Genomic DNA, 13,902 nt, shown 5'->3' on the forward strand with positions numbered 1-13,902 from the left:
CGTCCAGACTTACCTCTAGATCCTCCTGTGCAGTGTTGTTCCAGGTGGCTCCCTTTGTTGTAGCTTACCAGTTCCCTACTCCCAGCTGAATCTGGGATGCTCCCGATCTTCTCCTGCTGGATCTTTGGACCTGGTCCTGCTATCAACCTTAACCAAGAGGTGAACTTAGTGAAAGCATTGCCTGATTTTTTTATGCATTTTCTGCCTTTCTTTTTTACTTTATTGGTGCGTAGTGATATATCACCAAAGTGATATGTTTTCTGAAATAAAATTGATACTTTTTAAACAAATTCTTCTTGGATTTATTCGTGAGTGTGTCCCTCATTTATTGCCTCTGTAATTTCAACACATGCTTAGCATTACTCTCTGATAAGCCTAACTGCTCGCCCACACTATCATAAAAAGAACATTAGCATTATCTACATTAACAACTATGCCCCACAAAGGGATCCACTGGAATTTCTGAACAGTGAACTTTGTTTTAGTATACTGCATTGAGAGCCAGCTTCCTATATTGGTAGCCCAGTGGTGGGACAGAAGTCTTTGCATTTGGGGGAACAACTTTGTCAATCATTGACCACTTGAATAAATCCAAAAAAGGTCTTTAGTCTAGTTGTATTTTTTCAAAAGGTCTACTTTTTCTAAATTTCGAAAATTAACTGCTAGGGCCTTAACCCCTTCGATGCTCATGACGAGCACAGCTCGTCATGAGGTACACCTCTTGTGTGCTCATGACGAGCTGAGATCGTCATGACCAAACCCATTAACATTATGGCCCAGCATAGGAGAGGAAAATGTGGAGCATCCATGTGGTTAACTAAGTCTCTATTACTAAGTGGTTAAAAATGTAAAAGTCGTTTGCTATAGTTAGGACAAGTATTTGGTGTTAGCGTCTTTTTAACTTCCTAAATATAATTGACCAGATTAAAGTAGCTCCTATCCATCTTTGGCATTCAATATGGTGTAGAGATACGGTGTCCCTTACCCAACAAATATTTACAGACTGTTTAGACCTAGATCACATAGAACATATTAACTGGTTAATGTATGTGAAAAACATCATAAATAATCTAGTACTAGGGAATTTGTTTGAATTACCTGGAACCTGTCTATCTGTCTCGAAAATAATTTTGGAAACTCGTTTTTTAGCCTTCGCCAATGACACAGGAATGAAGGTAAATCATAACAAATCATCCATAAGGGAATACCTGGAGGGTCCACTGCAGGATGGGGGGTTATCCTCCTATTTGAACTTTGTAATATCTTCTCAGCACAGATTTATTGTGTTAAGATTCCTCATTAATTATATCCCATGCATGCAGGGCTACCCTGCAGGTATTTATTCCACCAATGATCTCCCTTGTTGCCCATGGGATGATCTCATGCGTCAAACTGATTAGCATATTTTGTTCTTTTTAAAATGTTATTCTAATAATCGGGAAATGTTTTTAATTCCTTTTTTATGTAAGTAAAATTTTAGACAATTTTGCCCGGCCTCATACTACTTTTTTCGAATGTTGCCCGATCCTCTAGCCTGTTTTAGTATTGATTCCTTTTTATGTGTATCCCTGATAACTAGGAACATGATTACTTGCTGAGGTGAATTGTTTGTTTTTACTGTTTTCATGTGTGATCTGTGAACTTTTATGATTCATTTTGAATTAGTCAAAAAAAGTAATTTTGATTTGATTTGATAGTAAAATAATGTCTGATACTGATAACTATGCTTAGGAGCTCAACCTGACTCCTTATATGGACCTGTCCTATGCCAGGCTAAGGGCCCTTTTTAAGGGTTGTGGGAGCAATACTGGCAAACATGCTAAAAAGACAAGTTTAGAAAGCTTGTAGCAGAGTTTAACAGAGATCTTCCAGAACTAGTGGCTCAATCTGATGACGATGACACTGCTGCTTCTCTTCACATGTGATAGGAATATGGACTTTGATGGCGAAAGCATTAAGAACTGTTTGGGCGCTGTATTTGCCTGGTTTCAACGAAATCAGCTGAAATGTAATTCCGACAAGTCCGAGCTCCTCTTCTTTGGGCGCCCCCCTGACCCTGGATGGAAGACCTGGTGGCCCGCAGGGATGTACCCTCCCTCTTCTGACTCCACGGTAGCTAAGAATCTTGGAATCAAGATGGACAATTGTCTCTCATTGAAACCGCAGATCCTTGGTCTGGTTGGGCAGTGTTTTGGGATATTAAAAATGTTAAGGAAATTCCTCCCTCTCCTTTCTACTGCCCTAGGAAAATAACGGTACAAGCCCTGATCTGATCGAGGTTGGATTATGCAAACGTACTCTACCTCGGCCTGCCTGGAAATATTTTGTCTCGTCTGCAGGTAGTGCAGAATGCGGCGGCACGGGCAATTTTCGGCCTTGGCCGCAGTTCTCATGCCACCAGCCTTTTTCAAGTCTCTTCACTGGCTCCCAATCCGGAAACGCTTTAAGTTCAAAGCCCTTACCATTGCGTTCAAAGCCCTTCATGGTATGGGGGCTCTCTATCTGCAGAAGAGAGTTGTCTTCCATCAGCTATCCAGAGCCTTACGATCGGCTGCCTTGTCATAGGCCAGGGTCCCGGCAATTAGGCGCGCACGGACCAGGGGCCGATCCTTTAAATATCTGGCGCCGCGGGCCTGGAATGCGCTGCCAATCGCTCTGAGAAAGAACGAGATTTTAGCATCTTTCAGGAAAGAGCTTAAAGTGTGGCTGTTCTGTCTCTAACTCCTCTACTGCTGCCTGGGTTATGCTTTGTGGGGTCTGTTAGCGCCGGGACACTCTGCTTGAGTAGCTGAGCGCTCAATAAAACCCCCGATAACATAACATAACATAACATAACTGCTGGGAATGACTTTGAAGATCAAGTTGAGGAGATGGCTGAGTCCATCCACTCTGAATCAGATAAAAGTCCCTCAGAACAGGACCTCATGCTAGAAAGATTGACCAGGAAGCTCAACTATGAAGCTCAAGTCCTGGGCATAGAAAGACAAAGAAAAGAGATGGGCCTACGACCTATCTTTGGTAGCAGCAATTATATAACTTGGGATTGTCCGGAAAAATTCTCAGAGAGTGATGACATCACCAAATGGTTCAATGCTTTTGAGAGGGCCAGCCTAGCTATCAGGGTAGCCACAAGAAATTGGTTCCAATCTTGTTGGAACTTTTCACAGGAAATAGACTTCTGAACTTGAATGAGAAAGATGCTGGGTCTTATGACATCATGAAGTGTACCCTGATTGAGAGCTTAGGAGACACACTTAATAATTTAGAATTAAATTCAGGGAGACTAAAAAACTCAGAGTCAGTCCCGGGTTGTTTTGTTGAATTCTCAGTTAAGACACTACGTGCCCGATTCACAAAACTAACTTAAGACAAAATCCAAAACTTACTACCACTTTTGTATTCACGGACGGCACTTACTCATTTTGGTATTCACAGAAGGCACTTACTCATTTCGGACTCCTAAATGCCTTCTGTGAATACCGAAAGTCTTAAAGTTAGGATTTTTCTCAATTTAATAGTATTAAAGTTAGGACTCCTAACTTTAGGACTCCTAAATGCCTTTTGTGAATACCAAAATTCTTAAAATTAGGATTTTTCTCCACTTTACTACTACGAAACTGAGAAAAATCCTAATTTTAAGACTTTCGGTATTCACAGAAGGCATTTAGGAGTCCTAAAGTTATGAGTCCTAACTACTGATAAAAATCCTAATTTTAAGACTTTCGGAATTCACAGAAGGCATTTAGGAGTCCTAAAGTTAGGACTCCTAACTTCTGTGAATACCAAAATGAGTAAGTGTCTTCTGTGAATACCAAAATGAGCAAGTGCCTTCTGTGAATACGAAAATGGTAGTAAGTTTAGGATTTGGTCTTAAGTACTGTGAATCTGGCTCTACTTGTTTGGTTAACAAGAAACAATGAGCATGATTATGATGGACTTCATAATTTAATAATGACAGAACATCTATTATGTAATTACGTGCAGGAAAAGATGCATTAATCAAGCAATCAATCAATCAATCAATCAATCAATCAATCACAGACATTTATAGAGCGCACTACTTATCCGGAGGGTCTCAAGGCACTTGGGGGGGGGGGTTGCTGCTACTGCTCGAATAGCCAGGTCTTGAGCTTCTTCCTGAAGGAGAGGTGGTCTTGGGTCAGGCGCAGGTCGGGAGGGAGGGAGTTCCAGGTCTTGGCGGCCAGGTAGGAGAAGGACCTTCCTCCTGTTGTCGTTCTTCGAATGCAAGGGACGGCGGCGATGGCGTGGCTGGCTGATCGGAGATGACGTTTGGGAGCGTAGAAACTGATGCGGTTGTTGAGGTAGCTCGGGCCTTGATCGTGTAGGGCTTTGTGTGCGTGGGTGAGGAGACGGAAGGTGATTCTTTTGTTGACGGGGAGCCAATGCAGGTCTTTCAGATGTCCGGAGATGTGGCTGTGTCGTGGGATGTCGAGGATGAGTCTGGCTGAGGCATTCTGGATCCGCTGGAGTCTCTTCTGGAGTTTGGCGGTGGTTCCGGCGTAGAGGGAGTTGCCGTAGTCCAGACGGCTGGTGACGAGGGCCTGGGTGACCGTCTTCCTGGTCTCGGTGGGGATCCACCGGAAGATCTTCCGTAGCATGCGCAGGATGTTGAAGCATGCCGAGGAGACGGCATTGACTTGTCTGGTCATGGTGAGGGAGGAGTCCGAGATGAAGCCCAGGTTGTGTGTGTGGTCTGTCGGTTTGGGTGCGGTGCCCAGGGCGGGGGGCCACCAGGAGTCGTCCCAGGCGGAGGGCGAGGAACCCAGGATGAGGACTTCCGTCTTGTCTGAGTTCAGTTTCAGGCGGCTGGTCGTCATCCACTCGGCTACATCTTTCATCCCTTCGTGAAGGTTGGCTCTGGCGGCGTCGGGGTCGTTGGTCAGGGAGAGGATCAGCTGGGTGTCGTCAGCGTAGGAGATGATGTTGAGGTTGTGTTGGCGTGCGATGGCCGCGAGGGGGCTCATGTAGACGTTGAAGAGGGTGGGGCTCAGCGAGGATCCTTGAAGGACGCCGCAGATGACTTCGGTGGCCTCTGACTTGTACGGTGGTAGACAGACTCTCTGTGTTCTTCCGTCGAGGAAGGAGATGATCCATTCCAGTGCCCAGCTGCTTGTTGACGGTCTACTCGATGACTTTGGCTGGGAACGGGAGGAGCAAGATGGGGCGGTAATTTTTGAGTTCGGTGGGGTCCGCTGTAGGTTTCTTGAGTAGGGCGCTTAGTTCGCCGTGCTTCCAGCTCTCCGGGAAGGTGGCGGTGTCGAAGGAGGTGTTGATGATGTCCCGCAGGTGGGGTGCGATGACAGCGTCTGCCTTTTTGAAGACGTGGTGAGGGCAGGGGTCGGTCGGAGATCCGGAGTGGATGGAGTTCATCGTGCGGACGGTGCCTTCGGTGCTGATCGGAGTCCAGGCACGGAGGGTGGTGGTGGGGGGCGGTGGTTCGGTCGTGGCGTGCTTCGGTTGAGTGCTGAAGCTGTTGTGAATGTCCACGATCTTGTTGTGGAAGTAGGAGGCGAGGGAATTGCAGAGGTCTTGCGATGGGGTGATGTCGTTGTTTCTGGCGTTGGGGTTGGAGAGCTCTTTCACGATGTTGAAGAGTTCCTTGCAGTTGTGTGCGTTGTTGTCCAGCCGGTCCTTGAATGCAGTTCTCTTTGTGGCGCGGATCAGTTGGTGGTGCTTCCGGGTGGCAAGCTTGAGGGCGGTCATGTTGTCCGGTGTTGGTTCCCTTCTCCAGGCTTTCTCGAGGGCTCGGCAGTTCTTCTTGGAGCTCTTGAGTTCGTCGGTGAACCATGGGGCCTTCTTGCTGCCGGGTCTGCTGGGCGGGGTCCTCAGTGGGGCGAGTTCGTCCGCGCAGTTGCTGATCCACTTCGTGAGGTTGTCGGCGGCCTGGCTGGGGTTCGCAGAGCTGGCGGGAGGGTGCTGGCTCTGGGAAGCGGCGAGCTGGTCGGCTGTGATATTGATCCAGCTTCTTCGAGCAACCTGTTGCTGGTGGTGGTGGATCGTCGTTCTTCTGAAGGTGAAGTGGACGCAGCTGTGGTCCGTCTAGTGGAGTGTAGTGGCGTGGCTGAAGGCGATGTCTTTGCTGGATGAGAAGACGGCGTCGAGTGTGTGTCCGGCGAGGTGGGTGGGGGTGGACACCAGCTGCTTGAGTCCGAGGTTGGCGAGGTTGTCGAGCAGGGTGATGGTGTTGTGGTCTTTTTTGTTCTCCAGGTGGAAGTTGAGGTCCCCCAGGAGGATGTAGTCAGCGGAGGGGAGGGCATGCGGGCTGACAAAGTCGGCGATGTCCTCGCTGAATTGTGTGCGTGGTCCCGGGGGTCGGTAGATCAGGGTGCCTCTGAGGGTGGTGTTCAGGTCGGTGCGGATCTGGAAGTGCAGGTGTTCGGCGGTAGTCAGGGTGTCGTCGGTGTTGGTCGTGATGTGGATGGTGTCCCTGTGGATGATGGCGATGCCTCCTCCCGTATGTTTGACGCGATCTATTCGGGTGATCTTGTATCCCTCTGGGATGGCGATGGCGATGTCGGGTGCTGAGGAGTCGTTCATCCAGGTCTCCGTGAGGAAGGCAACATCTGGACCTGTGGTGTCGAGGAGGTTCCAGAGTTCGATGGCGTGCCTGTGGACGGAGCGGGTGTTGAGCAGGATGCACTTGAGGTGGTTGCTGCTGGTGTTCGGCTTGGCGGGTGCTGGTGCGGGGCAGGTCCGGATGCAGGTGAACTTGCAGGCGTGGCAGCTGAAGGGTCCGTGGGTGCGTCTCGGAGTGGCTCAGTAGCATCCAGGGATCCCGCCGGTGTTGAGTGCGATGAGTTCGGTGGCGTCGTAGGACAGTCGGGTCGTCTTCCATCGGTGGGGGCCAGGGGTTCGGGCGCTGGGGGCGGTCCAGGCGCGGACGGGCGCAGACAGGCTTACCTTTGGCGCGCCTTCGGCGCACAATCAGCGCGCCCGCTGCGCGTGACCGCTGCGTGTTTGCACGGTCGCCATATATGGTGAAGTGCGAGGGAGGGCGGAGCAGCTGGGAGGCGGGAGCGGGGAGGGTACAGAAAGAAAAAGGGGGCGTGGTTAGCGGCGGTGGCGGGGAGCGGGGAGCGGGTAGGGAGGAGACCGGGGGGAGCGAGACCGGGGGGGAACGAGAAACAGGCAAAAAGTAAAACAATAAGCACAATACAATACAATACAAGTGAGCAGAATAGCTCAACAGGCAGGGGGGCACACAGCAGGAGAACGGGGTCAAGGAGCCAGCAGGTCAGGCGAGCACAGCGCTAGACCGTAGGAGACCACGCCGCTCGGTGGCAGGGGGCGTGGTCACACAGCGGCGGCCGGGGCAGCGAGGCAGTTAGGCGGGAGGCACACGCAGCAGCTGGTGGCCGTGCGGCGCGGGGGTGTCCTAAACTAGGTCACACTCACCTGCGTCGCACGGCCGCCATATATGGCCAAGTGCGAGGGAGGGCGGAGCAGCTGGGAGGCGGGAGCGGGGAGGGTACAGAAAGAAAAAGGGGGCATGTTTAGCGGCGGTGGCGGGAAGCGGGGAGCGGGTAGGGAGGAGACCGGGGGGAGCAAGTCCGGGGGGGAGCGAGAAACAGGTAAAAAGTAAAACAATAAGCACAATACAATACAACACAAGTGAGCAGAATAGCTCAACAGGCAGGGGGGCACACAGCAGGAGAACGGGGTCAAGGAGCCAGCAGGTCAGGCGAGCACAGCGCTAGACCGTAGGAGACCACGCCGCTCGGTGGCAGGGGGCGTGGTCACACCTAAGTGGATATGGGGCCAGTCTCCCAAGAGTTGGGAAAGAATGCTGATCATTGAGTAAGAACCATATTGCCAACATCTACACATGGTGGGGTAAAAGAAAAAGACCAAAAAGACCCCCAGAGAAGAATATGAATCTCCCAGAAACAGATAAACACAAGGAGTCCCCTGTAGGCACCCTATAACCTGTCCAGGAAGGTGGGTGCAAAGACACATCACAAAATAAAGGTGGGTACCAGGGTAAGAAGTGGGACCTCAGGAAATCTTGAAGCTTTAACTGACATTCAGCTGGGACACCTGTTGTGCTAAACACAAACCCACTAGTACACTGCTGGGGTTGCTGGTATAGCTTTTGAGGGTAACTCCTCAGATGAGGAGGTCATTCCGCCCTTTAAATGGGAAGTAAGCCCAAAAGGTTGAAGATTCCAGAGGGGATTAAACACTTCTACCACCTACTGGTGAATGGAATCCCATCCACTACCCTGAGAGAAACTTGTGCCAGTCACACTGTTGTGATGACAGGCTGGTTCACTTCAACTAGTATATTCCAGATGAGACACAAAGGGTAGGGGTCTTCCCAGGGCAAGGGTTCAGAAGAAAGTAGGCTTGGAACGGCTTAATTTTTAGGCCCCGTTACACAAGAACCTAAATCTTCCAGAAATATTCTGGGACTCTCATGTGAGAAGGTGGTGGCCCAAACAAACTAGGGGATTTCCTTCAGGAGGGCGAAATAATAATGTTGGAGACCTTATGGCTCAGTTTTAATCTAGAGCATAATGAATTCTTTAAATATATTCAGATTCAGGATTTCAGTTGGAAAAAGGTGGGAGGTCCCGAAAGGTTTCTCAGGACTGAGCTTTTCGAAAGGGCCCTGATAAGAAAAAACCCAATTGGGATGATTTATCAGCTGTTGAAAGGGTTGATGCCCGACGAAATAGACAAGCAGTAAAAGTGTTGACAAGAGAAAGTCCAGGCAGGAATAGATGTCCACTATGAGTCTCAGAACCTCGCCCTTTCGACTTTAATGTCTGCTAATTTGCAAGTGCACATTCCAAAACCAGTTATATGTTATACTACATCCCGGGAAAATAGCAAAATGAGGCAGAACTAAAAATGTGCTCTGTCCCTGATGTCACTTATACGGGGCCGATTGGGTACACATGTTTGCAAGCTGTTCAAGGACATCATTGAGTTCCTGGAGAGAATACTGGGTCCAAACCAACGATATATACTACCCGGGGTTATTAGTAAGGCAGTCCCAATTCAGGCAGTTTTAAATCTGTGCCTGGTGACGGATCTCTCACCATTGTCATTTCACCATGGGCCTATTCGGTCTTGGCTATGTATTGCCTTTTCTTGCAATTTATGCACGAAAAGGCAAGGGCGCTAGGAAAATTGGGCTACGTATGTGGGCTCCTTACTCAGGCTGGATCTCACAATGGCGGAGGGATAGGAGAGCCTCTTTTTTCTTCTCCAAGACAGGGTAATAGGTGATAGGGGAGTTATTTTTGGTTGTTTTTTTCTTTACTCTTCGTGGGATGAATTACATTTTGTTTAGACAGGTGAATTTAACTTAGCTATGTTTATTGTATGTGAATTGATGTAAGATGATTTGGCTACTTGGGTAGGGGGTGGGAGGGTGTTAAGTTATATAAAGAAAATGGCAATAAAGATGTAGTAGAAAAGGAAATGATCACCCAAAGGTTGGTTTGAGCCAATCAGAGGTACTAGTCTAGAGCCAGCCCTTACCCAAAGATCCTGGGGGCTGATTCTGCAGCAAGTGCAGGTAAATCCCAAAAGAAAAGAAAGTGTAGGAAAGGTGGGCAACTTTTAGACACAGTTCTGTCATGGGGATGAGCCGTAGCCATATTCCCCCTGGTGTTAACCTTATGCAGGTAGTGATTGCCAATGTGTTGATAACAAAATAAATTACCATAATTGGCAGAATCTAGATGCAAATCTTCAGCATCAAAGGCAGTATAATATTTCAAATCAGAAAACAAAGCTTCTACGGCATGAACAAATTCTGCAACGTAGCTTATCCACGGATTGAGAACTTAACCTTTTTCCCTTTTCAAGTTTAAGGCCTGTATGAAGTACTACGCAATAGGCAGATATGAACCTCTGGGCACAGCTTATCTTCATGAAGCTTGGTCACTACAATTTACCTATAGGTGCCTTAGGGAGGAAAAAAAGTTTACTTGAATAGTGAAGATTGCACCACAACACCAGATCACTCATTAATGTGTAGGAATATCCAATTACATGGCTCTTGTAACCAGACCGAGCCGAATTTACCCTGTATTTTGAAAGGTACACCGGTACCTGCTATCATACCACATTCACATTACTGGCAAATGGGAGTTATTTACTTTTAAATAATGAAGATTGTTGTGGGATGGTAGCCGGAATTCTTTACGTGGTTGTGGTCAGTGAACGTGTAGTCTGTTGTAAAAATGTAATGTTCCCTCCTCTACATGGGAAGCTTGATGTTTCCATCTGGCCGACGATTCCGACCTTGAAAGCTGAGTTCAACAAGATGAGTCATATAAGAGCTCTATTGTCCGAGAAAGAAGTCGCCCTCACATCTGCTCGTGAAACATTTGTCATTCACATGGCAAACACCCGCACTGAGGTGCATGCCTTATTAAATAAGGATTTGCCCATGCATTTTGGTGAGTTAATTCACACTATCTTTAATGCATCCTCCACCACAGGGCTGGCTCACCCTTTTTAAAGTTGTTAGCAGTGGCCTTGTGACTTATTTTCAAACTATATTTGGCGTGTTCCCGGCATTCTTTCATTCGATTTTTTCCAGCCTGTTTGGTGGATTTCCCTTAATGCTAGCTTTGGCCGCAGGCGTACTTCTGTTGTTTTGTTTATTTCAAAATGGATGCACGTCCTGTGTTGCGAGAAGATTTGTTACGACTTTTGCTGCTCCGCAACCGAATGCTTGAATAATATGGAGCGCTGCCTCTTGCTACTTTGAGTGCAGATTATGGATTATCGTTTCGATTTTTCTTTTTCACATGCGTCCAGCCTGTCTTTCATTGCTTGAGTTGCGATTTTGACTGGGCCCTGGATTTGTGTCTCTGCAATACGTTGTCTCCCAAAGCGGATTATGATCAGCTTATGAGCCCCTTAGTTCCTCATGAATTGCTTTGTTTTGGAGGAGGGATTATGGCCTTTGCAGCGATGCATGGTGTCCTGGGACGTTGGAATGTTTTCACAGAGGCGCAAGATTTCTTGGCACGCAGCTTCATTGAAGAAACACCGAGTTGCCCTCTGATGGTGCTAGAGGCTCCGGTAATTGAGGAACATGTATGTTTTTTTCTCTTTGCTGAATTGAATGGGTGAACTGTTTTCAGATGAGGACAGTGACTTCCTATTGGAGGCTGTTGCTACATATTTTGCATATACATTGTTGGAGTGAGATGTGTTATCGCTTCTCTCTCTCACATGACCGATGTCACATGTTGGACATCGGATATTTTTGGGGGAAATTGTTTTTCTCGATTTTACTTTTTTCTACCCAGCCCTATTGGCTTCCGTATTTCAGTTGCTAAAATTGACAAGTTATGGAATTTGTTCCCATTTTTTCACTGTGTCAATTTGAACTTGGTTCTGACTATCGTTCTTGAACTCTGCTTTCCAAAATTGCCCCTTTTTCTTATCCGTGCTCGGATCAAGGGAGGGTGTCATGGGGATGAGCCTTGCATTTACACTGTGTTAAGTTGGCATGAGTTTATTAGAAGTTTAAACGCCATTTTTCCTTTCTGCTGCCTTTGCACACGGCACAAATTATTATAAATGTTTAGAGTTTAGCAGAGTGTTTTGCTTCACACAAGAATAATATGTTTTTCTATATTAGTAGTCTTGCTTGGTAAGCTTTGTCTGAACAGTGAATGCCAAGGCCTTCAAGCCTATTTCTGATCAGCACACGTTTTAGACATAACATCTATGGAGCTGTGGCCACCTCTGATTTTGGAGCGTTTAATAATGCACTGCGTACACATGATCACACACTTGGAGAACATTTGCATGCAGAGAGCTGTTGCAGAAACTGATGTGATCCATTTCCGCTAGGACCAGAGGTATGGGGCCACCCGTGTAATCCCAAGAGACCTTCTGTAGATATAAAATAACCTACTAGCAAGGGAGGGTGAAATATAGGTATATTTTAAACCTGTTTCATTTAGCATTGTAACATGCTTTCTCCTTTTGTTTTTTATGGAATAGTAACTATGCTAATAATCTTGTTGCTTATAATAGGTCTGCTTGTATTAGCTAAGATACTGAGCATGAGAACATGGCATTAGAATTAAATATTTCAAACTTGCTTGTGTCTCCTTTTACTCCCTGTTTTGGACTGGTATGAGAGTATAACGAAAGAGTGTTCATGTGTTCCACATTGCCTGAGGTATTCTAAGTTCCATGTTCTGGGTTGTCAAATCATTGGGGTTATGGAATAACCCATGAGACACTGATTGCTAGTCTGGTAGGGGATTTTGGCTACTAAGGTGAGTTTGGTACACCCTAATTCACTGAGGTTCCAAGTCCCCATGCACAGTTCTGTGTAGGAGCAGAATCCCAGCTACAGTTCCAGTGAGCCCAAGAGAGTCTACACCAGTAGAGCAGAACTCCATAATTGGCACTGATAAAACCCTAGCTACCCCACAAAACAACCCGACTAGTCATCCTACTGTTCCGCTTGAGTTGGTGTCTCCTCAGCTGACAGCAATGAGGGTGGAATTAGGATGTTTTCTACAGGAGGTAGCACACCATTCTAAAGCAGCAGACAGGCAACCAGTATGCTAGGAAACTTGTAAATTGGCTCCTTCACCTATCAGTGAACAGATGGTATGGGTGTTGGCACTAACAGCTGTCCGTGTCCCTTGCTTGTTGCTAGCCTTTATGGCTGCCCTGTCATTGGCATGGTGATCTGATTCAATGTAAAATAGTAAGGGAGGACCCCAACCCTGTTGGTCATGGTGGTGTTACACAAGCTGTGGGTATCTTCTTTGGGTAAGCTGGATTTTGCCCTGTCGAAGTTATAATTAGCAGAGTTGGACACCTCTGATCCCAATCTTGAATGATTGGATGATGGCACTAAAGAGATAGGAGAAGGACATTTTAATTTGGGTCCTGAAACTGTTGCGGTACGCCAGCTCCCCAGAGGGACTGACTTTGACAGATGGATGAAAGGCAGAGTTGGCCCAGAAACACACCAACCAGTACCTCTACTCTTCCATAGATAGGCTATGAAGACTCTCCCAGCACAACCAACTGCAGCACATCGTGATGGAGCTCTGGAATAGCAACTCTGGCAAAATAGGAACCACTTTGTACCTTCCATTTCAGGTAGATGGCTGCCACAAATTCTAAGAATCCCAGTCCTTCCACAAAAGAAAGAGAGAGGAATTCCAGTGCTAACATTATTTCCAGATTTCCATTGTACAAATGTGCAGTTGGGTGGTTCCACTTGTAGGGTCTATCCTGCCTAGTCATGCCTGTACTAGTATCCTGGATTTTCTTCTCCTCTGAGGCCACTGACACAGGGGTCATTCAAAAAGTAGATAGTGGTAATAGACACAATGTTCTTCATGGTGGGGCAGTCACTGGATGCCGTGATGTCTCCATCTCACTCGGAGTATTCTTGTGCCATTGTGAGGTTACTGAGGTGGGCGATTCTGCTGGAGCACTGCTGTGGACAGGGTTGCTTTAAGTAAGAATATACCCTCTTCTTCCTCATCGTCACTTCCCACCATGATTGGAATTGTATGTTCCCTAGTTCTCCTCTCCACCACAGCCATGTTCAACACTTTTTAAGGTACACCTCCCACCAGATAGCATGGTGTTTTATCTCCAGTACCATACCGTGAACCAGGCTTACCTCGATGAACATACATGTTGAAAATGCTGCATACTGCAATGTGCTCCACTGTGTGTTAGCTGTAAAAAAAGGCCCAAACTGTGGAGAAGTAAATTTGTACTGTGCCTCTTCCAATTTCTGAAAAAGAACTGGATGTAGGAGGGTGTGTCAGCACCTGCTTTTCTGCAGTGAATATTTCTTCTGAGTTAGGGGTTGGTGCAGGTCTCGGCTGGAGCTTTGCAAATATGGCAGCTGGTTATGCTACCTGT

The sequence above is a fragment of the Lissotriton vulgaris genome, chromosome 9 (genome assembly GCF_964263255.1).
Source record: "Lissotriton vulgaris chromosome 9, aLisVul1.2, whole genome shotgun sequence".
NCBI lineage: Eukaryota > Metazoa > Chordata > Amphibia > Caudata > Salamandridae > Lissotriton > Lissotriton vulgaris.